Genomic DNA, 27,194 nt, shown 5'->3' with positions numbered 1-27,194 from the left:
TCTGCATCTCTATCTATACTCCACAAACCACTGTGCAGAGAGTAAATCCCACTGTACAACGTATTAGGATTCATTCCTGTTCCATTCACATATGGAGTGCAGGAAGAATGATTGTTTGAATACCTCTCTACATGCAGTAATTATTCTAATCTTATCCTGATGATCCCTATGTGAATGATATGCAGGGGATTTTAGTATGTTCCTAGAGTCACCATTTAAAGCCAGTTCTTGAAACTTTGTTAATAGACTTTCTCAGGATAGTTGATGTCTAGCTTCAAGAGTCTTTCAGTTCAGTTCATTCAGTATTTCTGTGACACTCTCCCATGAATTAAACAGACCTGTGACCATTTGTGCTGCCCTTCTCTGTATACATTCAATCTCCCCTATTAGTACTATGTGGTATGGGTCCCACACACTTGAGCAAATATTCTAGGATGAGTCACACTGTAAGAGCATAGGTGTGTGTGTGTGTGTGTGTGTGTGTGTGTGTGTGTGTGTGTGTGTGTGTGTACTCTAGCTTGGCAAAGGATTTATTTTGAAAGTTTGCAAGTTTTCTTTTTCTTCTGTGTATGCCTGTCAACAACTCAGCACTTCTACTTTTCAGTGATTCATCACCTTTACTCTTAAATTTTTTATATTCTACCAAAACATTCCTTACTATATTTACAATAAGCATATATGTAACTTTAACTTTAAAGATTTCTGTGAACACTATCAGCCACCTGTATTTTGGAAAAATGGAAAATCAGTACACTATGAAAATTAATGTTACTGTAATCCTTCTTCTTGACTGTGTAAGTCCTTTTGCCACACAGACAACAGAATTGGACTACAAACATAGAAAGCTTAAATTTTATATGTGTCTCTGTGCTGCAATCACTACAAGACAGAACTGCGGTGTGGCATAAATGAGTCTCTGGAGGACAAACAGACTATGATGTACATAAGGAAATAAAATATTACATCAGTAGGTTAGTTTCATGTCCCATTCATCATTTGCTACTAATTTGTACCCACATCCTTTTACACATTACAATAATAAAAATTCTTTTATGCATTAGAAGGAGTTGTCAAGGGAAACTTTCTCAGTTTATTTTCAAATTTTACTTTTCTGACTGTCAGACATTTTGTATCACTGGGTAAGTGATGAAAATTTTTTGATGCAGCATTGTGCTCCGCTTTTTGTGCTAACAGCAATATCAATGTGGTGTAATGAATCTCATTTTTTTCTTCCGGTAATGTAATTATGTTCATCATTATTCCTTCTGAACTGTAGTGGATTATTTACAACAATCTTCATGAGGGAATAAATATATCATGAAGTAGTCATCAAAATTCCCAGTTCCTTAAATAGAAGTTTTACGTCCATTTATGACTCCTGCTACATGAAATTTAAACTTATGTGTTCATATCAGTATTTCGTCGACTTTCTAACATGTATGGTATATGGGACAGTAGATAAATTCACAACACTACATGCAAATGCTTTTACACAGTGCTGTAACTTGGACACACAACACAACCAAGAATGTTAGTACAACTTAATTAGACTGTGGCATGTGTGTCAGTCACCATAACATACAGTGAACACAATAAGATAAGGCAAATGTATGCAAGCAGTAATAACATGATAACTGAGTGTGAGCATAGTGTGGCAGGGTTTAGGTAAGCACTTGCCCATGGAGGGCTCTATTGGAAGTTCTCATTATTGCTCTTTCGAGGTGCACTCTCGCAGATGACAACATGTGTTAATGCACATGGCTTTCAAGTGGGTGTGTGTGTGCATTACTTCACACAACATGATACAGCTTTATATTATTGAGTGAGTTACAACATTCCATAATACTTGAAAATAACCATGTGCAAAACTGCAATTGCAATGTATAATGTTTTGACAGACTAAACTGGAATGATTTCATTTAAAAATCCTTAAACAGATGTCTACAAGACAACTGTGGATGAACACCAAATATTATTCTTACAAAATATTTTTGACCAATGAAGACTTGTTTCTTACAGATTATTTATCCCAGGACATTAGTCCATAGGACATTACTGAATGAAAATAAGCAGAATATGCCAGCTTACTGATTTTTCTCTCCCCAACATTTGTTATGACTACAAGTGCAAATGTGGCTGAAATAAATTGTTTTAGGAGTTCCAAAATGCCTTTTTACCAGCTTAAATTCTCATCAGTATTGACACATACAAATTTTGAAGTTTCCACACTATTTATTATGTACTCACCATGTGATAACACTCTGTTGAATAATGATTTTACCTAACCGTTTACTCTATCCATTTAATTAAAGTGTCATCCTCTCATCCTATTCTTTTGATTCATGTATCTTTCTAATTCATACATGTACTTTCTTGGTACATTTATTTATTTGTGAGAAAGGCATACTGACCTGGAGGAACTCATCATTCTTCACACTTCAAATGAAATTCATAACTCTCAATGTAGTTATTACAATAATCAGTTAGGTTTTAGTAAATTAATCTTGATATACTCTCTCATCTCCACTCTCCCTCTCTTCCTCACATGATTTCTTGCTACTCACAATGCCCTCTCTGCACTAACCCACATTAAACACCTGTCTTAATCAGATTAATAAGATGTACTTGATACAATTATTTCATCAGATCACATTATCACATTCAGTGCTTCAACTTGCACCAATTTTAAACTATAATAACGACCGAGGCATAAAACTTGAAGAGGTGTTCAATAGAAGCTTACTCTTTACTTTAGTGTTCAAAACATTCTTTTATGGAGTATTACCATCAGAAAGCTGGATATCAATTTGACAGCCATTAAGCCTTCAGTATTTTAATGAGTGAGACTGGAAACAATAAGGAATTTTAAAAAGCATGAAACTGGAAATCCATTCTTTTCAGTTTAAAAAATGGCTCCCAGAATGAACAGAAATGTGGAAAGTTGAAAATCTGAGTATTTTAAGTTTTACAGATGAGATTTCTATGAATAATTAAAGCAAAGTATTAATATCATATCTGGTGCAATTAAATTCAAAAATTATAATTCTAATAATAGATTTTCAATTACATGAAGCTACTCTTTCCACAGGTTGAGCTTCATGTCCACTTGGATGGAAGTGTAAGGCATGAGACACTATGGGAGCTTGCAAAGTAAGTTTGTAATCAACTTGTGCACTTATTTATCTTCTAATGTTTAATGTTTCTGTTAGTGTGAACTTATGAATAGATGTACCCTACGAATTGCCTATTAATCAGTTCTAAATGATAGAACAACAGCATCTAATTTTTGCAGTACATTTCTGAATGACTTGTGCTACTTAGGAAAAAAATTTTCAATGTCAGGAGCATGCATAATTAATGTATTATCTCTTACATATAAAATGGCTTTTCTTCACCAACATTAGTCTTCACTGAAGTTAATCGAGGAAAATATTTCAAGAGAAATTAGCATCTGAAATGTTAATGTGGCATAGTCAAACAATGTATGATATCAATTTCAATAATGTTTGCACATCTGAAATGTTCTCCATATCCGTAAGTTCAACATTTAATAAAATCATATAAACTAATTTTGCTCCAGTGTAGCTTTTTCCCCAGGGGACCTTGTGCAACTTTGGTACCTTGCTTTGAGTCATTTAGTCTTTAAGCACTGTAGAGATATGGTGATCACAGAAGCACATATTGCATTTTCTAACAAAATTCCATAATTTACTTATCTTCAAGCATTTATTTCTCATCTGTTTCTGTGTTGATACAGAGCTTAATTTAAAATATTGTGATAGCTTTGATCATCTGCCATAACTGCATCATGGATGTTTCAATGGATGCAAGGGAATGGGTGCTTTATGGAAATGTGTGGAGATCAGGTTGCATAACAATAACACTCAGCTGGTTGATGTTATTTTAAAAACAAATTGCATAAAATATGCTTTTGTATACAACTCACCTCATGCACATGCTTAATTAGTAAATAATATTTATTTCACAATTCTTCATTTTTAATATTTTTTGCTGCACCTTGATTTCTTCATAGAAATCAAATTAAAAATAAAGCGAAAGAACATCTCTGATGCCTTCTCTAAAGTTTTGGTACTTCATTAATTCCTAAAAAGCATCAATTGCTGTGCCTAGGGGGAAAGTAGTGCCACTTGCCCATTCAAATGATTTTTTTTAGTCAGAGGCAGACAGAAGGGGAAATACACAAGATAAATGTTCATGATGCCTCCTGTAACTTGAAAAGGAACAATATAGAAGCAAACCAGCGCACAATGTGACAAGTAACTTTCAAATCCCAAATTCTTTGCAAATTTCTCAGTGCTTCCTCAAAATGTGCAGTCACTGACAAATAAAGTGAGTGAACTTCAAGTTCTTCTAGAGACTAAACTTAAATTTGTTACTGTACCTTGCATAACAGAACATTGGGTTGAAGAAGAAAAACTAAAAATGTTGAGTTGGCAAAATTTTGTGTTAGGTAGCTATTTCTGTAGACCTATACTGACCCATGGAGAAAGCTGTATGTACATAAAAAATGGTATAAAATCTGCACCTATTCATTTAACAAAAGATCTACGTAAAGAAAGAGTTTTAGGGACATCCAGAATTGAATTAGTAGCTGAAAATGTAGCTGTTATTTGCTTGTATAGGGCTCCAACAGGCAATATACCTACCCTGCCTTCACATCTTAACAAAAAAGTTAAAAATCTCTTTATGTGTGGGGTTTTAATATTGGCTTCCTGAAAGAAAGAAAACAAAAACTGATATTTTGAACCTTCTTTTAACTTTTAATTTAAAGCCTAAAATAGAAGTAGCAACATTGATAAGAGCCACATTGGTGTCAAATATCTGCAAATAAGCCATGTCAATAAAATACAAAAGCTTTCAATACAGGCTCTGAGGATCACACGCACACAAATAACTTCTGTAGAACTAAAAAATCATTGTCAGTTTTCGAAACAGTTTGTATCAGCTGTTGCTAGGAACTAAAATGAACAAAAGATACATTCCTTCCTGTATTTACTAACCAGACAGAAGTAATAGCAGAAGATGTTACTGAAACCATCAAACTTTTCATTTGTGCCTGCAATGTTGTCAACTTCTTCCCATTTTTCATGGGCAGAAGTTTACAACATTGCAGGCACAAATGAAAAGTTTGATATTTTCAGCAACATCTTCTGCTATTACTTTGAACTATGTCCCCCCCCCCCAAAAAAAAAGAGAGAAAATAATGCAGAAAAATAAGAGAAGTAATTTGCTCACACTAGCCATACTGATAACACTTTAAAAAAAAAGATTTTTATACAAAGCATCAAAACAAACAGAAAAAGCACCAGATTTTGATGCTTGTTGTAGGAGATATAAGCATCTCTTAAAGTCATTAAAATGTCTAAGAAACTGACAAACGAGAATTCTATAAAAAGTGCCCCAAACAAAATGAAGGCTATATGAGACATAGTAAGAAAAGAAATGGGAAAACATTGTGAAGAACACCACAATTTTGACTTGCTGGAAAACTCAACCAAAATATCAGACCCAAAAAAGTTGTAAATAAATTTAACTCTTACTTTACAGAATTAGCAGAAAATATTATCAAAATTCATCCACCAAATGCTTGGAAACAACAAGTTCCAGTTTAACTAAGGGATGAGAAAGAAGTATCAAATGTCATAAGGGAACTGAAATAAAAATTTTCGTCTGGAATTGATAGCACCCTTGATGGCTATAATAGCAAAACCTTTTGCAGATGTTTGTAATTCGTCGCTGGCTACTGGAATTTTTTCTGAAAAGTTGAAAATAGCAAATGTCCTGTTTAAAAAGTGCCTCTGTTTAAAAAGTGTCAAATAATAGCGGAAAGAAATTACAGACCAATCTCTCTACTCTCCAGCTTTTCTAAAATATTAGAAAAAATATTTCATGATAGGTTGGTTCATTTTATAGAAAAAAATAATCTCTGCTCAAAATCGCAGCACAGTTTCTGTAAATGTAACTGATGGCAGTTCTGTGAATTGCCATCTCTGATTTTGTAAATGAGGCCCTGACCTTAGTAGACCATAAACAATGCTTATCTGCTGGCCGTGCACCAAGGCATGTTTAGCCACAGGGTGATCCTCATTACCAACAAACACTGTCTGCCTGTGTCCGTTCATGCGAATGGACAGTTTGTTGCTGGTCATTCCCACATAGAAAGCTTCACAGTGCAGGCAGGTCAGTTGGTAAATCACGTGGGTGCTTTCACACGTGGCTCTGCCTTTGATCGTGTACACTGTCCTGGTTACAGGACTGGAGTAGGTGGTGGTGGAGGGTGCATGGGACAGGTTTTACACTGGCGGCAGTTACAAGGGTAGGAGCCAGAGGGTAGGGAAGGTGGTTTGGGGATTTCATAGGGATGAACCAAGAGGTTATGAAGGATCACCCTGTGGCTAAACATGCCTTGGCGCACGGCCAGCACATCTTGGCACAGTGTTACACCGTCCGGGTTATCTGGATACTTCCCACTAACACCAAACTATCAGAACTCCGGAGATGGGAACTTGCCCTTCAATATATCCTCTCTTCCCGTTACCCACCAGGCCTCAACCTCCGCTAATTTCAAGTTGCCGCCACTCATACCTCACCTGTCATTCAACAACATCTTTGCCTCTGTACTTCCGCCTCGACCGAAACCTCTGCCCAAACTCTTTGCCTTTACAATATGTCTGCTTGTGTCTGTATATGTGCGGATGTATATGTGTGTGTATGTGTGTGAGTGTATACCTGTCCCTTTTTCCCCCTAAGGTAAGTCTTTCCGCTCCTGGGATTGGAATGACTCCTTACCCTCTCCCTTAAAACCCACATCCTTTTGTCTTTCCCTCTCCTTCCCTCTTTCCTGATGAAGCAACCATGGGTTGCGAAAGCTTGAATTTTGTGTGTGTGTTTGTGTTCGTTAGTATCTCTATCAACATACTAACTCTTTCGTTTGGTAAGTTACATCATCTTTGTTTTTAGATATATTTTTCCCACGTGGAGTGTTTCCCTCTACTATATTCACTTCATTTCCTGTTTTATAACATCCCAGACTGCTTTGCTTTTATTCTCTGCATTATATATTACTTTTTCATTATGTGACTTTTTGCTGCAGTCAGCACCCTTCTATATATCTTTTTGTTTCTGTGGTAAAAATTTAATAACTCTAACTCACTTGGATCTTTTTCATTGAAATGACCTACTTTAGTATCTGACCGCTCTTTCTAATACATTCTATTATCCATACAATTGCCTCACTCTTCTTTTAACAATGTTCTATTACAACATTTCTCCTCTTCTCATTTATTCATTCTTGGAATGAAAAACCTGTAGCTGCCAGAGTAAAGCTTTATTAGACTTTTTGCTTTTCTTACTAATCACAATGTTTATTTACTAGTATCTTGGCATTTATTGTTGTTACCGTTGAAAACTCATTTCGTACCCCTGTAGTACATACATTCACTGTTTCTTGTGTTACCTAAAATATATGTTATTTCCACCTCATTCTCTCCATTGACATGCTATTCTGGCATACAGGTGATGAATGAGAGCTCTTAATAGAATGAACAGTGAGTATGAGACTAAATAAACATTTATTTTCAAGCTTCTTCTGTAAATAAACAAATATCCTTAGACCAATGCAGAAATAAAGCACAAGGTGACCCATGCTCATTCAAATTTTCTGACTTTTTAAAATGTCCTTTGCCCACTGTCAATGAAGGAACAACACAAAAAAATTGTTTTATTGTATGTTCGTCACTGAATTTGTTAGTTTTTATCATAAATCTTTGCAATAGATGTTTCAACTTTTTTGTGATTTGGTGTTACAGGAAGAAAAATATGAAACTACCAGGAAATGGAACCTTTGAAGAGCTACAGGATGCTCTAGTGATAAAAAATCCAGTTGATCTCACACATTTTCTGCAGCCTTTTCTTATATTTACTCAATACATTGCGTAAGTAATTGTAGACAAATATTCTATCCAGGAATGGATTTTCTATTGTTGTATACTCCATTCTTAAAAAAAAAAAAGTTTTAAAGAAACGTCTAACACATGTATCTATTAGAATGTATATGTCACTCTTCAGCAAAGTGCACACATCTGTGATATTTCCTAGTGGAGTTAAAACTGTGTGCTTGACTGAGATTCAGACCTAGAACTGCACACTGAAAGGCAACATTCTGGGCTCAGGTTCCAGTCCAGCCATAAGCATCAACAGGAAAGGGGGAGGGCACTTGTTCCCTCCTGGAATATGAATACAATCTTTTTATTCATTAAAGAATTCTCTCAAATTTCTGTCAATCATTGCAACTCCACTGAACTACACATTTAACTTTACCACCCAAGATGAAAAGTATTGTAACTTTAGCATTCACTACATAACTTGGACTTTCTTTGTTCAGATTCTGTTCATGTAAAATTATGCCAGTTCTTAGTGTTACTGTGGTTTCAATGCTGAGCTACAATTAAGATGGATGTGAACAGTTTCAGAAAAATGCCAGAATAATGTCTTTGATCTTTTTCTGTCAGTTCCTCATTCAGCCCTTTTTATCATTCAGCCCTAACTGAACTGCAGAGAGGAGCTGGTCTTTCATCCTAGTGCGAGAGGTGATGTCATGTCATAATATGATGCCCTGAATCCTTGGGGCCCATGAGCCGCTTCTGTGCCGCAACTGTAGTTTAAGATTCATCTGTGGAAAAGAGAACCCCATAATCCCTTGTTGATTCTGCATTCAGTTTCACATGAGACAGCTATTGTAGTGCACTTGGAAAACACACCCATGCTATATTGTAGGTGTTAACATCCATACATAATCTCAAACTCAGCAGTTGAAATATTAATCTAGTCATATACTAGCTCTGGGCTATATTTTTCCTAATCAATCCCAAAAAGAAATAGCTTTCAAAAAATATGTTTTCCTACTTCAGGTATGCTGATTGTGATGTAGCAAGCTGGAATCTCTTTACTTCATTTCTTGTTTTGCCATCTGCCTTCTTAAATTCATTTTATTTTCATTTTTGCATTAACATACATGAGCACAATTTGCATTTCCATAAAAGAGAAAGGTTGGCCCTCAGTCTTAAAGAATATACCACCAGGTTTTATTTTGTGATTAGTTTTGTGTATGTCATTAATTTCCTAATTTATTTGACTATTCCTAGTTAGTATCTTTTGTTGTAGGGTGAAATCAATAATTGTTTTGTTACTTAAATTCTATTGTTGGCTTATAAACAAATATAAATTTTGTACTAATTATAAAAATTTGGAAGAAGAGCTACGAGGATTCTTTAAATATTTATTTGGCTCTATTCGAAAATGTGATAGCAAATCCAGCCCTTAATTAATTCCAAAATAATTACTAGGTTTGCCAAAAGTATTGTTTGCACAACTATATCTGTTAACTTCATTGTTTAAACAAATAATTCAGCCTGACCTTTATGGGAGAAGAAAATGTTAAAAAGAAGGAAGTTTTCGAAGTATTCAGTTAACTGAATGAGTTATGTTTTAATTGTAATTTCTGTAACTTAAGCAATGTGTAGTTCCAGTGTCTATTATCGTGAGGATATATGAAGGCCCAATTTTTGGTCCCGAGACAGTCAGTCCACAGCCGATTTTCAGATGAGAAACCTGTATTGATTAGATCAACAACAATGTATCAACTTAACCATGAAATAAGTGTAACACAAATAGGCTGAGTGTTAGAACAATGACAGTGTCTGTTCAATAGTGTCACATGTACCATATTATTCTGCAAGAACTGTGTGGTTAGGTTTTAATTACTCATACTGTTCAACAGTAAATTATTGTAGCAGTATGCTGACATTTGCCTGCAACTATTAATGAGTTTTATCAAGAGTTAACCAGTAGTAAGCTGACCATATAACTGTGTGTAATATTGTGGAGTTGTGAACAGTGAAAGTAAAGAGCTCTGAAAAGCAAATGTGCAACTGTCAGCTACATTTACAGTAGTCAGTGTTGAACTACCCCCCCATTTTTCAGCCAATATAACAAGGCAGTGTGTCAACACTCAGGACTATCAACGAAGAAATAAAGAAGGCAAATGTCACATATTCCACATGAAAAATACAAATCATGAAATAAATGTATTATATTTTTAAACATGAACAGACGTGAAGATTCCAGAAACAAACAAAGTGTTACAGATGACGTCAAAGTTGAATAAGCCTTTTCAGAAGTTTATTCCATGTTTCTCCACTTAAAGACCTATTAATGTGGCATTGTTACTGCTATCTCATAGGATTTTATCAATCATTCTGACTTTTAATTTTCAGTTTCAGGTTAATAGTGTGACTCTAATCTATGAAGTTATAGATGTAAGTGGACTGTGCATAGAAGCAAAATTTGAAGCTGTAGCCATAATGTTGCCAAACCAGGAAATTATAATAGTTTCAGTATACTGCCCCATCCCCCCCCCCCCCCCCCCCCCCCCCCCTACCTAAAAAACACAATGAAGACCTGTTTGTGGAGCTTCTGGAGAAACTGATATTTTTGCTACTCAAACACAAAAATTACAAACACTAATATATGTTGATATCAATATAGACATTAGGTTTAAGAATAGAAAGATTGATGGCTTGCTAAATACATTAAGATCCCTCAACTTCAGTTGCATAAATGACAAATCCACAAGACAGGAAGCATGTCTAGATAATATAATTTCTAAGTTTCGTCTAAACAAAACAGAATTCAACGCAATCAAGCTAGGCATTTCAGATCATGAGAAACTATGGCTAAGATAAACTCTTAACAGCAAAGCAACTGAAACTTCCACAGACTGTAGTAAAATTATAAGACCAATTAACGAATCGAAGCTAAACAAGTTGACAAGTAAACTGCATTTAATAAAATGGGATAAAATAACAACCACTGCAGGTGCAAATGAATCTCTAACAAATTTCTAGAACTATTAACCGAAAATTTTGAAGCATGTTGTCCTAAATGCTGCAAGAAAATATCAAAGCAAATTGTTACATCAAACTACAAAATCTAAAATGCTGGTACACCCTACAACTAAGTAGAATTAGAATCATAATGCTACTCTATCATGATAGGTCCAACCACAATAATACTGACAAGGAAATATATGTGAAAGTGAAAAAGATTTAAAGGTCTGAAATCAAGACAGCTAAGTGCAAAGCAAATGATACATATATACTGAACTCAGTGAATAAATGCAAAGCTGCATGAGAAATTATTAAAACAGAAACTAACTGTGATGGTAAAGTACACCAGACACCAATTCCACCTGATATTCTAAATGAGCATTTTGTCATTGTCAGTCAGATAACAGCATAATGGAGAATGTGAGTAAGGCAGAGTCACTTACTGAACCGTAAGCAGACAGACAGCTTTCACTGGACTTGTGTAACTGAGAATATGGTCAATGAATCAATAGCTAAGCTCAGTAATTCTAGAGCAGAGGATTACTAAGGTCTCTCAAATTATGTTATTAAATATATCAGAAATCAAATTGTAATGCCACTGACTAAAATAATCAACAAAATTTTAAATGAAGAGTGTTTAAAAATATCTGTAGTTAAACCAGTACATAAGAAAGGAGATATAGCATCACCAGGTAACTATTGACCAATATCACTTATATCCATAATATGAAAAAATAATAGAATACTGCACGCATATAGTCAAAGCAGTTGAGATAATGGTAGCAGAAATATACAATTGTTTTGAGAAGAAAGATATTATCTGTGCAACACTGTTGGACCTCAGGAAAGCTTTTGATATGGTCTCCCACAATATTCTCATAAAAAAAACTCTACCACGGTGAAGTGAGAGAGAATGCTTTATGTCTAATACAGTCATACTTGGACAATAGAAAACAGTTAGTTAAGGTAAATAATCAGATGTCAGAATGTCTCCCAGTTGTAAAGGGCGTATCTCAAGCATCTGTTATTGGACCTTTCCTCTTCATTATTTATATAAATGATCTATCTGTAGTTGTATCATGTGGTACAGTGCTATATGCTGATGACACAACACTCATCACATGTGATATGTCATCAATCTTGAAAATGTGCAAAACAGCATGGCAGTGGCAATGGAGAGATGCACTACTTGGTTTGAGGCAAATGTACTGCAGAAGAATGATAGTAAAACTGAAGCTATTGTATTCAATCTGAATGCTCCCAGTCATGATAACAAAACGGTAAAATTAGTAGGATTTCATATAGATCAAAAGCTCAGCTGGGATTCCCACACTGGGAAGATATGTGGTAAATTGGCACATGCCCTATAACTGCTGTACAAGCTGAGGAGCAGTGTCAGTAAAGAACATTTGTTATATGCGTGTTTTGCATTATTCCATTCACACCTGAGTTATGGAATACTATTATGGGGCAATACCATAGGCTCAAAATTAGTGTTTAAATGGCAAAGAAAGCCATAAGGTGCATAGCAGAACTTAGCCCATATGAATCATGTCAAGATTATTTCAAGAAACTGAATAAAATGGCAGTACCTGGCATTTATATTTACAACTGTCTTGTCTTTGTTAAAGAGAGTCTGAGTAAATTTGACTTAAGGAGAACAGTTCATGACCATAACATAAGAAGTGGACATACAGTTAACATGCCATTTGCTAGGCTTGCAAAGACATGTAACAGCTACAAATATCTTGGTCCTGTCTACTTCAACAAATTACCTGAAAATGCCCACACAGTGCCAGTAAATAATTTTAAAATTAGCCTTCTGAGGTGGGTCAAAAGTAAAGTAATTTACTCTGCTCAAGAGTTCCTTGAGTATGTGGCAAATGACCGACTTTCCTTATGAAAATGAATTATAAATTAACTGCAAACTATACATATGCCATGCTGTGCAACTATTTTATTACTGTTTCATGTACTAATTGTTAATTATCTGTTTTATTCTTTATTTGTCATTCACTTTACTATGTAGTTCATTTATTTTGTAATTGATCTCTAAGGAAACTTCTTGTTGTTATTGATATTGTTGTGGACTGGCAAGACAGCCAATCCACTATGACAGGTAGCCGAAAGGCACGCGTTTAAGCTCACGCAGGATGGTGTGAGGTCTGGAACAGGACAAGGTCTTTATAGCAGCAAAAATAGTATGTAGCTTCTGGAATACTTAACTTTAATCCATAATTGGTGAACATCGGTCTGACGGTACATGCATTACAAGATAAATAGCAATTGATAATGGCGCCTTGCAAGGTCATAGCAAATGACGTAGCTGAAGGCTATGCTAACTATCGTCTCGGCAAATGAGAGCGTAATTTGTCTATGAACCATCACTAGCAAAGTCGGCTGTACAACTGGGGCGAGTGCTAGGACATCTCTCTAGACCTGCCGTGTGGTGGCGCTCAGTCTGCAATCACTGATAGTGGCGACACGCGGGTCCGATGTATACTAGCGGACCGCGGCCGATTTAAAGGCTACCACCTAGCAAGTGTGGTGTCTGGCAGTGACACCACAGATATATGCACAAATGTGTATTGTATCCATCTAGGATTATTATATTGTAGTTAATAACATTTGTCATGTCAAAGTTTATATTTTATTATTATTGTATTAACACTGACAACACCAATAGCATGTAAATATTCTCAATGGTGGAATAAAACATTTGCATTTGTATTTGTAATATTATGGGAGTAGGAATAAATTCTTATTGTGTGGCTATTTTCTAATTTTATGTCATAACTCAATGGATACACTGGATTTAGTCATATGATGATGCAATTTCAGATTGTTGAGTCAAAAAGTGGCATCTGCATTCATATTAATAAGATAAAGAGGTGTACTTTCATGTTCTAATGAAATATGCTTACCATTTAGGTACCAAAGTAATCTACCATAAATGTGCTAAGTAGATAAGTATTCATCTCTTAAGATACAACAAATTTGGAGCACTTTTTGTCAAATTTAGTTCCTGGGGCCTAACACATTCTTAAGCTCACCAAATCAGTAATATAAAAAATGACAAGTTTTGAATTTTGTCCCTTCGATGAAAAGTTTCTGCAGATGTCGACAAGTCCAACACAAAGTTTTAAATCAGCCAAAAGTTGCTAATTATTTGCTTTTTAACTGTTAATATTATCTGTGTGGAAGATCTTTACCCATTGTGTTAGATGCAGTGGCGGACACAGAAAAACCTCGAGGAGGAGGTGGTAAAGACATCTTGAGCTACCTTCACTTTCACTGTAAAAAAAAGAATCAAGTCACATCCAAAACTTAAGAAAGTTTTATTTAAACTGATTGCACACATATAGAAGACAACGCCATCTTATGACAGCATAAAAAAAAGTTACAATTGTGGTTCTCTTCCTTAAATGATGAATTCTATGTGCCTATTCTTCCTGGCAAATTGGTCAATTACACCATCAATAGGACAATCAATGTCAGGGTGTGTGTTCAACAGAGCTAAGCCATTAAGTTGATCCCTATGTGCCAGACAGAAACGTATAAAATATGATGACTCAGACACGTGTGCTACATAGGAAAGTACAATTACTCGATAACTCGATTCAGTCGAGTCGATTAACGAAAGAAACTAACAAATGGCATGTGGGCTGACTGGTGGGGGCAGCATTGGTGGCAATGCAGATGGTCCCACGAGGGGGGTGGTTTCCCACTGAATGTAGCACATAAGATTTTTCTTTTTTTAGGATTTTCTTCTAGTTGCTACATCAAGTGGTGATTTTCTGTAACTCATTCTTGACTTCATAAGTTACTAGATGTCAAAAGAAGAACAAAGATTTAAATCGTAACTAAATGTCAAGCTTCAATAATTTCCTAAAATTTATGTAACAGGGTAAAAAAGAAAGCATTTTGTCTAGAGAGTGGGAGGTGGAGGCCATTACAAAACAGATCATGAGAGTGAAAGTGTACAGTGACACTGGAATCTGGAGGAACCTGTCCAATGGAATGAGGAAAGTAGCTGCACATTGAGGGACATATGTTTGGGTGGAGAAAGTTCAGCTGTAGCACTGCAGGAGTAATGCTATAACAAATGATTCAATGGAGCAAGAAGATCTTGTTAAGAGCTCCTGAACTCCATGACTCTGCCTAAAGAGTGTAGTACAGAATTTTGTGTCCTTAATAACTTCATTCCCTTGCATCTGCTTCACACAAGAGTTGGATAAAAATATGGAAACACTCTGAGAAAACAATGCAGATGCCAGCCAAGTCTGCAGGTTGCACTTTTGTATTTGACCACAGATGGCACCTGTGCAATGTAATGTCCTTAATATCTTGAAAGGGTCAGTCATGGTCAGAACAATTTTCTGTGTAGCTGTGAGTGCATTCTGCTGGGGCTAAGTGATTTCAAATGTCGGCGAATTGTTGGTGCTTGTATGATGAGTGCTTCTGTAACCAAAATAGCTGAAGTATTCTGTGTTTTGAGAGACATCATATCAAAGGTTTATACAACATATTAGGAAAATGGGAAAACATCATCCACTAAGTCACAATGCAGACTAATGTCTGTGATGGGTGATTGTGACAGACAGTCATTGAAGAGGATTGAGAAAAAAGGAGGAGGATGACAGCTGCAAAAGACACTATTATTTATTTATTTATAACAGTCCACTTTCTTGATTACAACATTGGACCATTGCATATAGAATTATATATATGTGAATTTCTATTATTATCTACTATCCTCCTTTTTTAAATTTGATTTGTTTATTGTTCTGAACATTGAATTAAGTTTACATTGTTGATAATAGTATTTTTCCTCCTCTTTATTTCTTTCTGTTACTACCGCTCTAACTTTTGAATGGCTACCTACAGTTTTCCTGTGGCACCTCTGTTGACCCTTAGCGTGGTCTTCCTTTATTGTGACAAAAAGAGAGTCATAGGTTTTCATTATTTCAAACTATCTTCACTAATTTACAGTTATGATTATACCTGTTGTTATTACTAGTGTTCTGACAGCATATACTACTGGTACAATAACAAGCACTATGACTATTACATTTATAACAAAAAAGTTGCCAATACTACTACCACTGCCTAGATTTTTTTTCTTTCTTCAGCAAATGTTACTACTACTGAAAATTATTTTAGTATTACTAACACTAATATTAATATGTCTGCTATGAACACATATGATTAGCATTTCTGTTTATTGTTGTCAGAGATGGACACACATACAATTTACTACTAATGAAATGTATCTAGTTTCTCTCAATTTTCCATACCAGATTGGTCACCCCATCAAGTCCAGCAATATTTTGCTGCCTCCAGGCAGCATGGTGACAGATCAAAGTGCATCACATATACTGCACTGATTCTTCTCAGTCTCCTTGGGTATGCTTGTGACAACCTTCCTTCACTCATTCTGTTACAGGGCCAAGTTATTATACAGTTCCCCGCACTTATACACAGGCCTTAAGTCATCTCGGCTACAGAGTCTGTTAGCTGTAGTTGTGCCTTGTACTTTCTGAGACAGCATCAACGACAAGATTTAAGGTGTTAAAGACCTTTTCCTCTTAATTATGTCACAATCAGAGCTTAATTTATGTCTTAAAACTGCCTACCAGTCCTTGCCATTTCTTCAACTAGGGAACATTTCAATAGGACGTAATCAAGCCTGATTGGTGCTCTTTTACCAATTCTATTGAGATACATAGGATACAGCCCATGCCCAGAAAGATAGTGGACAAGTCCCCTAATTGGTTCAAAATGTATCATCTGAAGCCTTTCAGTTGTGTCAGGAACAAACTGAAACATTCTCCTTCCTATGTCTGATGAATTCCATCACTGCTACCATTACATTAAACAAATATTAAAATATTTATTACTACTAGCTTTGTTGCCACTTCACTGGGACTTCCATATATATTTTTTTAAATCTCATTCAGCCAATAGATGACAGTCCCTTTTCTTATTTGTAGTCCCAGTGGACAATAGATCCGTTAATATAGTCAGGATGTCTGTAGATGTCATGCTGAAGGCTTCACAGCATCATAACAGAAATCTTCACTGAACTTCTCATATTGCAGCAAAAGATTTGACCAGTCATAACCTGTGTACCCAAATACTTGCACCATGGCCCACAACTGCTGTTAATATAGAGTTATGGTACAGTCTAATTAGATTCAGGGGGAGATGAAACTACCTTTGTCCCATATTATTAATTTTTTTTAATAATTTTTTTAATGATACAATTCCCTTTCCTTGCTATAATTTCTTTGTGGATGTTGAATGCTAGTGTTTGTCAAGGTGCACTCCTTTTGATAGTATGCTTTCAGATTCTATCCTGGATTATTTTAATTGATAGATCCCTAAAAAGTTTTCCTTTCAGTAACACCTGTGAGCACCACTCATACATGTTTCCATTGAGTTTGCTGTCCTCATTTTCTAGCAAATCTTGACTGTTGGTGTGAAATAAAAGTAACAAATCATCAGCATATGTAACAATTCTTGACTGCTTTGTAATCTAGAGAGAAGTAGTTCTAACTTAATGTCCCAAAATTCAGGACTGCAGACAGAGGCCTGAGGGTGTCTTTTTGTATTACATTTGGTAACTGTTGATGTGGGACTCGGTAATGTCACATATCAATCTTTGGAGTAATCCATAAGCCAGCAGTATAACATTCTTGGGCAACCCATTTCCCTTAATGTTTTAAAGAATGAAGGATAATCTATTAATTAGTGCTTTTTGGTCTTACCAAGTACATTTATTAGGCAAATAGGCTAGTATGATTTGGAAAGTATGGGCTCTTTATCTTCTCTCTTTTCTGTAATGAACACTTCTGCCATTTTCCGCCAATTTTGAAAGTGCTCCTGGATAATGCATTCATTAATTAACCTGCTTATTTAAGGAACTCGGTTGGGACTTAATGATTGTATTACCTCATCTGGTATACCATTGGGATCAGACGCTCCTTTCATTTTCATATCACAAAGGATGTCAGTGAGCTCTATATCAGTACATGGGAATATCGCAACTATATCATCATAAGGCACTTCGAGCTCCTCTCTGTTTTTTTGTGACATTCAGTGTCCTCTTTTTCATCACCAGCTGGAAGAAGAACTTGAAGGAGAACTTCAGCAGACTCATTCTAGTTTTTGTGTCATCTGGCCTTCAGTCAGATTGTGGATAAAGCAGTAAGTAATCTTATTTTTTCAGTTATAATTTTATAGGGCATGCCCCAGGGATCTATCAGCAGGTTTTCAAGAACAAACCTCTTCCAGCTAGCTTATCTGACAGACCATATCTCAGATTATACCTCTCTTTTAGTTGCATCAGTCTAAATTCTTCTTTGATATATTCTTCATGCCTTCCATACTTGTCTTCTAAGCTCAGTAAGTTCTGAGCTCTGAGGGGTCAGTTGTGCTGTACTGACATGTTTCTCCATTGGCACAACCTCTTTCATTAGTTTCTGAATAGTGTTCGATAATTCAATTTTTTTTTCACTTTTTTGTCAACTTTACCTCCTGGTTCTATCAGGGGTGGAAAAATGTACTTTGGACAAAGAAATTCTAGTTTATTTTTCCAAAATTTCTTACCACTTTTAATGAAAGATTTCTGTGTTGCTCCTTGTACCTCCCTAGTGAGGCAATATTTTATGAGATTATGATTGCTAGTTGTCTGTCCTGAGGTGACTTCCCACTGTTGACTGTAGCTACAAGCTGATACAGTTGTGAGTGTATTGTCTATATTGGATCTTGCTCTTGCTCTGTTTTGGTAGGCAGAAGGGTTACCAGGAAGATTATCCACATACAACTGTTGTTCCAGAATCACTTCTTACAATTCAGGACCTCTGTCATCTGGTGTTTCACTACGCTACAAGACAGATTTAGCATTTCATTTGCATCCATACCAATTACAAGCTTACATAAAGAATCTGACAAATGTGTTTTAACTTTTTGATGCATATTGATATGAGGTCTGCTCAAAAAATTCCAGAACTTGTCCACAAAATTTTTCTAGTCTTACCTTTTACTTATTCTACATGGTCTCCTTCCCACACCCAATGCTATTTCCATTTCCAGAAGCAGTCTTGGTACACCTCTTGCTGGATTGCGCAAAGTGCCATTGGTGAATTTTCTTTTGTCTCATCTATCATTGCAGATCTGCATCCTTTCAATGGGGTTTTCAATTTTGGAAATAAAGAAAGTTATCAGGGTCCAGCTCTGGAGAGTATGGAGAATGAGGCAGTACAGTGATTTCATTTTTGTGCAATAATCACACACCAATAAGGATGAATGTGTGGGTTATTTTAAGCAAGAGCCACGAATTGTCTCACCACATTTCAGGCCGTTTCCTTCTCACATTTTCTCACAGGCATCACAACACATCCCAATAGTACCATCAATTAACAGTTTGTCCCTTTGGCACAAATTCATCATGAACTAATCCTTCAAAGTCAAAGAAACTATCAGCAAGGCTTTGACATTTGGTCTGACCTGATGAGTTGTTTTGGTCTTGGAGAACCTTTCCTGACCAATTGTGAAGATTGAACATTGGTCTCAACATCATAACCACCTCTCATCACTAGTTACAATTCTCTTATGGAACATCTTGTTCTCATTTGCACAATCCAAAAGCTTTTCACAGATTGTGAGGTGAACGTCTTTCTGGCCTTGACTCCTGAGTTGTGGTATGGACCTGGTGGCAACAAGCATTCCAAGGTGCTGTGTACGGCTTTCATGGCATCATCCAGCTGAAATGTTACAACTGAAATGTTAGATCTCCCTCAGGAGTCCATCCAACAAATCTACCAATCAATGCCTAGCTGAATAAATCCTTGCATAAGACCAGAAGTGGACAAACACATTATTGATTTGTTCAAATTGTGAAGCTTGTTTTTTTTCTTTTTTAGGAGTGTAGTACTAATTCTAGATAATTTTGATATTCCAATCTTTGAAAATGTTCAGTTTATATCATAACAAGATGGCCACAGGGTATATACGAATAAACAGTTTAGCTGTTATTGGAATTATCAATATCTGTAAAGAGCAGTTCAGTAAGAGAATTCAAACACCAGCTAACATAGTATCCAAAGTGCCTCCCACAGCATGGAACATAGAAAGGTGGAATATCACCAGTTGCTAAATAAACATTATTTTTCTTAGTTGATAACTTTTCTATGCATAACAAATACACCCTGATTACAAAAAACTGCTTAATTCTCATTCACATTGTATTTTATTAAGTCTTATTATTTAATGTATAATTTACCAGACTGCTAGTGGCAACACTATAATTAACTGTTGAAAAATATTTCATTTAGAGAAATATTATTTAGAGAAATATTTGTGATTTAATGTCATGTAAACCATGAGCACTTCAACATTTGACAATGCTAATAATTATTTGTTTTAGTATTTACATACATCATTTAAAAGCCCTCTTTCCTACTTTTCAAAAGACCATGTTACCTTTTTTGAAAACTGTGTGATTTAAAAGTTATTCATATTCAAAATTATTGTATTTTAGAATGGTCAGATCTTAAAAATGTAATCCTTTCCCAAACCCAGTGTTACAGTTTTATAACCCTTTCTAAAAATATATAATTTTCCAAGACTGATATGTTGGTTTGTAATATGCTTAAATTAAAAAAAATAATTTTCCAGTAAATTCTTGGCAGGCTTTGGAAATCCCACAGCAAATTAAATCCTCCTCGACCTTATAAAATATTACCCATTATTTTTGCCATATTCAGGGCATAAGCTTATGTCCAAACAAATTAGTTCTTTGTCTAATGTGTCTAGATTAATAGTATAGTTAAGAGTGTTATTCACTGGATAGTAGAAGCATTGAATTGTCAACAGACACAAAAAAGAATGAAAACCACACACACACACACACACACACACACACACACACACACAGACCTGTGCAGCTATATTATGCTAGCTGAACATATAATGCTGGGGCTGCAGTTTGACATGTAGACTACAGTGAAGTGGTGTGTTGGGTGGGGAAGGTAAAGGGAGAAAGAGGTGGGAAGCCAGGAGAGAGGTTAGGAAGGGTATGTGGTGCTTCTGAGAGATGCAGCACGTGTGTAGGACAGAAATGCAGGAGGGCAAGGCAGCAGGTACATGGGATAGGAATACAAAACAGTGGATCTGGAGACTATGAGTTCATGCAATGCATGATGAGTGTTCTGTTTGGATTGGTAGATAATGACAGGACTGAGGAAGAAAACAGTTGGTGGAGGGTGTGGATTCAATGGGTTAGTATGTATTGAAGCCAGGAAGATCGCAGAGCCAAGGATGTGTTAAAAGGATAAAGCCCATCTGCACAGTTCAGAAAAGCTGATGCTGTGGGAAAGGATTCAGGTGGCCCAGGTAGCAAAGCAGCCATTGAACTCAAGCATGTCGTGCTCAGTAATGCGTTATGCCAACTTCCACTCTGCTCTTGGCCACAATTTGGCTATGCTCATTCATTCCGTTGGATAGCTGGTTGGTGGTCATGCCAACATAAAACACTGTGCAGATTTTGCTACAGAGCTGATATATGATGGCTGTTTTCACACATGGCTCTGCCTGTGATAGGATAGGAAAAGCTAGCAACAGTACTACAGTAGGATGTGCTGAGTGAGTAAATATAGCAAGTCATGCATCTGAGTTCTCCACAGAGATATGATTCCCATGGCAAGACTCTAGGAGTGGAAATGGTATAAGGTCAGATCAGGATGCTGTGTAGGTTGGATGGGCAGTGGACTACTCCTTTAAGTGGAGTTGGAATATGATTTCCCTAAATCATTCCAAGCAAATGCCAGAATGATTCTTTTGAAAGCCCTTGGCCAATTTCTGTTGTGTTTATGGATTTTGGAAAGAATGTAGAGTGAAAATTTCATTCTAGAAACAACCCCCAGGCTGTGGCTAAGCCATGTCTCCACAATATCCTTTCTTCCAGGAGTGCTAGTTCTGCAAGGTTTGCAGGAGAGCTTCTGTGAAGTTTGGAGGGTAGGAGGCAAGGTACTGGCAGATTTAAAGCTGTGGGGGCAGGGCATGAGTCGTGCTTGGGTAGCTCAGTTGGTAGAGCACTTGCCCGCGAAAGGCAAAGGTCCCGAGTTCGAGTCTCAGTCCAGCACACAGTTTTAATCTGCCAGGAAGTTTCATGTAGAAGGTGGATTTTCAAGGAGTCATTAGGCTGAGGAGGGAAACAAATTCAGGGGAAATATTTGGTGATGGGCCTAAGGATTTCAGATTACTTTGTTCTGGAATTGGATCACTATGGCAAAGCTTGTAAGTGGAGGAGTCACACAGATGATGGGAGCCCTCCATTAGATAATCACTGTGCATCATGACAGTTGTGGAGTCTTTGTTTGCAGGGAGGATTATTACATCAGGGCCGCTCTTGAGATTGTGAATGGCTGTTTGTTCTTTTGTTGAGATATTTATGTCTTTGGGAATGGACATGGGGAAGGATGGTGAGGCTAAGTTGGAGGTAAGAAATTCCTGGAAGATGACTGAGGGATGTTAAATGAGGGTGGCTGGATGTTGGCGGGGGATTGGGGAGGAGGGGTGGGGGGGGGGGGGGAGGGGGGGGAAGGGAAAGTGAGGAGTGTCATAGTTGGATGGTGGTATGAACTGGGAGAAGCAAAGTTCAATGTTGGTATTAGATTGGCATTGTTTGGAGGGATTGGAAGCAAGAAGTGTTTTCACTGTAGGGATCAGGAGGAGGAGAGTAGGTCTTTGATGAGTCCAGCTTGGTTGAACTTGAGGTTTAGGGCTGAAGATGAGGTATTAGAGTAGAATAAAACATTTGTAGGATTGAGTTTTTTGGTGGATAGGTAGGCAACAGTGCTTTGGGTTTCTTTATGTTCTGGGTTTCATGGAATATTGGGAGGGAGCTTTGGAGGATTTGACAAAAGGAGAAGAGAGCCGGCCGAAGTGGCCGTGCGGTTAAAGGCGCTGCAGTCTGGAACCGCAAGACCGCTACGGTCGCAGGTTCGAATCCTGCCTCGGGCATGGATGTTTGTGATGTCCTTAGGTTAGTTAGGTTTAACTAGTTCTAAGTTCTAGGGGACTAATGACCTCAGCAGTTGAGTCCCATAGTGCTCAGAGCCAAAAGGAGAAGATCAACAAAGCAGGGCCTGGGTGCTAAGTGCAGTTGACAATGGCATTCACGAAGAGTAGGAATGGTGTTGGTGGCTAGTGGTATTCTGTACTGGAGGATGTCAATAAATCTGATAATTGTTGGATGCCTAAAGTGCTCTCCATTTAGGAAATATGGTGTGGGTAGTTGGAACTTTACAGTAATAGTACCTTGTAGAGGAAGCAGAGATGTTTCTAGAATGTCTGTGCCATGGAGATTTGTTTCTGAAGCATTAGGTATTAAAGGGGTAGCGACTGTTGGCATCTGAGACTTGGAAGGTCAATATGAAGGAGGGGTGGGATCCACAGAAGGGAATTTTTACAGTAAAGTCATGGGGGGGGGGGGGGGAAGGGAAGGTCCTATACCTCAAGCAGATCTCAAGGAACATGATGTAAGGCTGATTTTTAGCTAAGGATAGGGGTACTTTTCTGAACTAAGGCGGACAAATGGAGCAGGGGCCATTTGGAATGGGATGTCAAGTGAGTGGAAGGGAAACACATGAAATAGCCACAGGAAATGGACAAACTGAAGTGTTATATGGTTGGAAAGGGAACTATGGATAACATAGTGTGGGTTTTGGGGATTAAAACCTCAGAAGAAATTGTGCTGAGATGTGTGCAACATTACTGTGAGGCCAGGATATTCTGTCATGCATTAGTTACCATTGTGTGCAGAAAAAAAGAGAACAGACCTAAAATTGTGATGAGAACAATGTGTGGGGAGGGGTAAGTTGATTTGAAGATGAAATGTAGTAATTTGTTGCTTAGTGCAACCCTTGACCAATTCACTCACCCAGCACATCCTATTCTGTTCCTGTCACAGGCTTATCCTATCTCATCATAGGCTGGACCATCTGTGAGAGCAACCATGTCATATATCACCTCTGCTGCAAAATCTGCACAGCATTTTATGTGGGCATGACCACCAACCATCTGTCCAACAGAATGAATGGACACTGCCAATCTGTGGCCAAGAGGAGTGTAGACCACTCTTCTGTCCTACTTCATGTAGGTAGAACACAGTTTATGATCACTTGCACTGGTAGTAACACAGAGGCCAGCAGAATGAAGGAGGACGTTCCAGAGGTAAATGACAGAGACCACAAAGAGAACGAATAAGCAAAACAAGTTCAAAGCATAGTAGAGTCATCTTAAATGTAAACACTAATCCAGGGACCAATCCAAATCACAAATGTAAATCAGGCAAAGGTCAAAACTCTACTATTCAATAACGTGTAATTAAAGGCTTCAGTAACTAATGACAAACTGGCTACAAATAGCTGGGCTCAGGTATTTAGTGCTAAACACTAGTCTGAGGGTGACAGCACCTCATGTGCTTCCCATGGCAGCTGCACCTTGAGCCCAAGTATCTCTGATATGTTCTCCCTCTCAGTACTTGGGCTAAACAGTGACTCTGAAACACCATTAGATATTAAACCTCTCCCGCCTTTAATTGGCACTTAAGCTGAAAATGACCCAGCCTGTGCCAACTTCACTGAGGAAGGGGAGAGAGAGATGCAGCAATTCCCACCAAAGGCTCCTGCAATAGGTCCCCATCATGATTGGCTACTGTGGGAGGTGGCACCATCTGTGTGAGTCCTGCGTGATTGACAAAACCTGGAGCCCAGCTTGGGCCAGCCATCAGGGTAGCAGGCACCAGATGTGGTTGAGATGGGACCAACCAGTTGGTCTCCATTGGCACCACAGTCACATAATACTAAACCCCCATCAATGATGAGGGAAGGAGACCACTGGTGGTTGATGTGGGAGCCAGAAGTAGCAAATTGGGAGGAAGTTGTTTGGCCATCAGGTAACATCGTTGGTCATTGTCCACTTCCTGTCAATGCCTAACAATAGGGCAGAGATTTTAGTGGTAAGAGGTGGACTGGTGGGCTGGCTTGTCCCTGGAGTGGTTGCAGATGGCACACCAAGTTGGCAATGGAGGGAAAGGTGGAGGCAGTACATCACATTGCAGATGGAGCTAAGTCTGTTGCTTGACCAGCTACTCCTGCTGGCTTCAGCCTCAAACTTCTGCTTCCCCTGCTGCTGATGATGATTACACCATGGTCCACCTGAGGTTCAGCCTAAAGTATGTGCCCATACATGGGAGGCCATGTCGTAATATGGCTGTGTGTGTGGGCAGTGTAACTTCTGAATCAGGTTTGTGCCTGTGTAAAATTTTGGCTGGGCTACATCTATTCATGGGGGATGGACTAGTAGGTGGCGAGCAAGCTGTTGAGTGCTTCCCTAGAGTTGTCTGTCATCAGTAGTTTGTGCATCTGCTTCTTGAATGTTCCGATCATCTGTTCAGCTTCCACATTGGATGTGTGATGGAAAGGGGCAGTGGTCAGATGCTCAGTGCCATTGCCTCAACAAAAATCCTGAGATGCAGATGCCACAAACTGAAGGCCATTGTTGGAAAATGGGGTGGAAGTTGGCCCTCTATTGCAAATATGATGTATAGGGCATGGGTAGTAGCTGCCATAGTATTTGTAGCCATCCATGCTACATGTGGAAAGTTAGAGAGGACATTGACTACTAGCAATCACATTGCTACCCAGAATGGTGCAGCGATATGCACTCTTTGCCATGGGTGGTCATGGTGGACCAAGGGTTGAAACGGTGTGCTCTAGTTAACTGGTTGTGAGCACAGGCATGGCAGTTCCAGGTGATGCATTCAATGGTTGCAACACCCCAGACTAATACACATAACATTGCAGTATTGCCTTCATTCTGCATATTCCCCAATGTGCTGTGTGGAGGAGCGTCAGGACATTGGACCGGAGCACAGGAGCAACTACCACCCACCATTCAGCATCATCCATAGCCAACAAAATGAACCCCTCACAGATGTTAGGGCAGTGTTGTAAGGATAAACAGGTGTGCTACTCTGGGTCAGTGACCTTAGGCAAGTGCTCTAGCCAACCCTGTGGTAAAGCAGTCAACATCGTGCAGAGAAGCAGATTGTGGGCGGTTTCTGCTGCTACTTTGGATGCCATAATTGGAAATTCATCAACAGCACCTTGCTGATTTGTGTCTAAGGCAAAATGCAGAGCCTCATGCCTATCAAATTTGGCATATGGGCCACACAGCAGGCAGGGAAGTGTGTCAGCATTGGAGTGATTTGTCACAGATCAATAATAGATCTCATAGCAGTAGTGGCATAGTTACAATGCCAACTGTTGCAGCAAGAGCACTGTTTTATCAGGAATTCTTGAAGAGGGCCAAACAGAAGAACATCAGGTAAAACTTAGCACCACAGACACACATGGGTCTATGGTGTATAACTAATGCTCCCTTCTCAGTTTGTGAATAATTCCTCTGTGGTGCAGTTAATGTTTCAGATGCACATAGAATGGGCTGCTTTGTGCCATAGTGTATTTGGAGGACAGTACGGCACAAATGTCAAAATCTGACGCATCAGTGGCAAGTGTTAAACGCATCCTAGGATGGAATGTAGCTAAAGCAGGGGCCAACATAAGGCACTTTTTAAGCTGCATGAAAGCCTTCTAACTCACCTCTAACCACACAAATTAACACCATTTTTATCCAACAGATTGAGCAGATGGGAAATGTGGGCCACATTGGGAACAACTTGGCATAATCATTTATTTTGCCGAGGAACAACTGCAGTTCTTTGAGGTCCTTAGGAGCTGGTAAGTCAGCAATTATATCCATATTGTCCTGTGTGAGTGTGGGCCCATATCTACTTAATGTATATCCCAAGCACTTGACACATTGCTCAAAGAAACTACATTTGTCGAAGTGACAATGCAGACCATGGGCATGGTGCCACTCAAATAACATCCGTAGATGGCACAGGTGCTGCTCCCTGTGGCCCCATAACTAACATGTCATCTAAATAATTAACACAGTCAGGGATACCTTGGATGAGTTGCCCAAGATATCTCTGAAATATTGTGGAAGCACTTGCAACTATGAATGGCAACCATTTTAATAATACATGCCGAATGGTATACTAACCACTAAAAACTGTTTCATCTGATCATCTATAGGAAATTGAAAGTAGGTATCAGCGAGATCTACATTTGAAAAATAATGGTTCCCAGCCAATTTGACCAATAATTCCTATGGCCCAGGAAGTGGATACAAATTGACATTTGCTTGATCATT

The 27,194-nt window shown here is 37.9% G+C and overlaps 1 protein-coding gene across 1 annotated transcript in view; it reads left to right on the top strand.

Moving 5' to 3' along the window:
- The first annotated feature begins 12,683 nt into the window (after positions 1-12,683).
- The window catches only part of LOC124777716 (adenosine deaminase-like), a 48,707-nt gene continuing 34,196 nt past the window's right edge, over positions 12,684-27,194 (top strand). Inside the window, exon 1 of the mRNA XM_047253213.1 lies at positions 12,684-12,734. The gene's annotated coding sequence lies outside the window, so the exon portion shown is untranslated. The remainder of the gene's footprint in view (positions 12,735-27,194) is intronic.

Source organism: Schistocerca piceifrons, chromosome 2 (genome assembly GCF_021461385.2).
Source record: "Schistocerca piceifrons isolate TAMUIC-IGC-003096 chromosome 2, iqSchPice1.1, whole genome shotgun sequence".
NCBI lineage: Eukaryota > Metazoa > Arthropoda > Insecta > Orthoptera > Acrididae > Schistocerca > Schistocerca piceifrons.
Note: the sequence above shows the minus strand (reverse complement) of the source record. Positions and strands in the feature narration are given on the sequence as shown.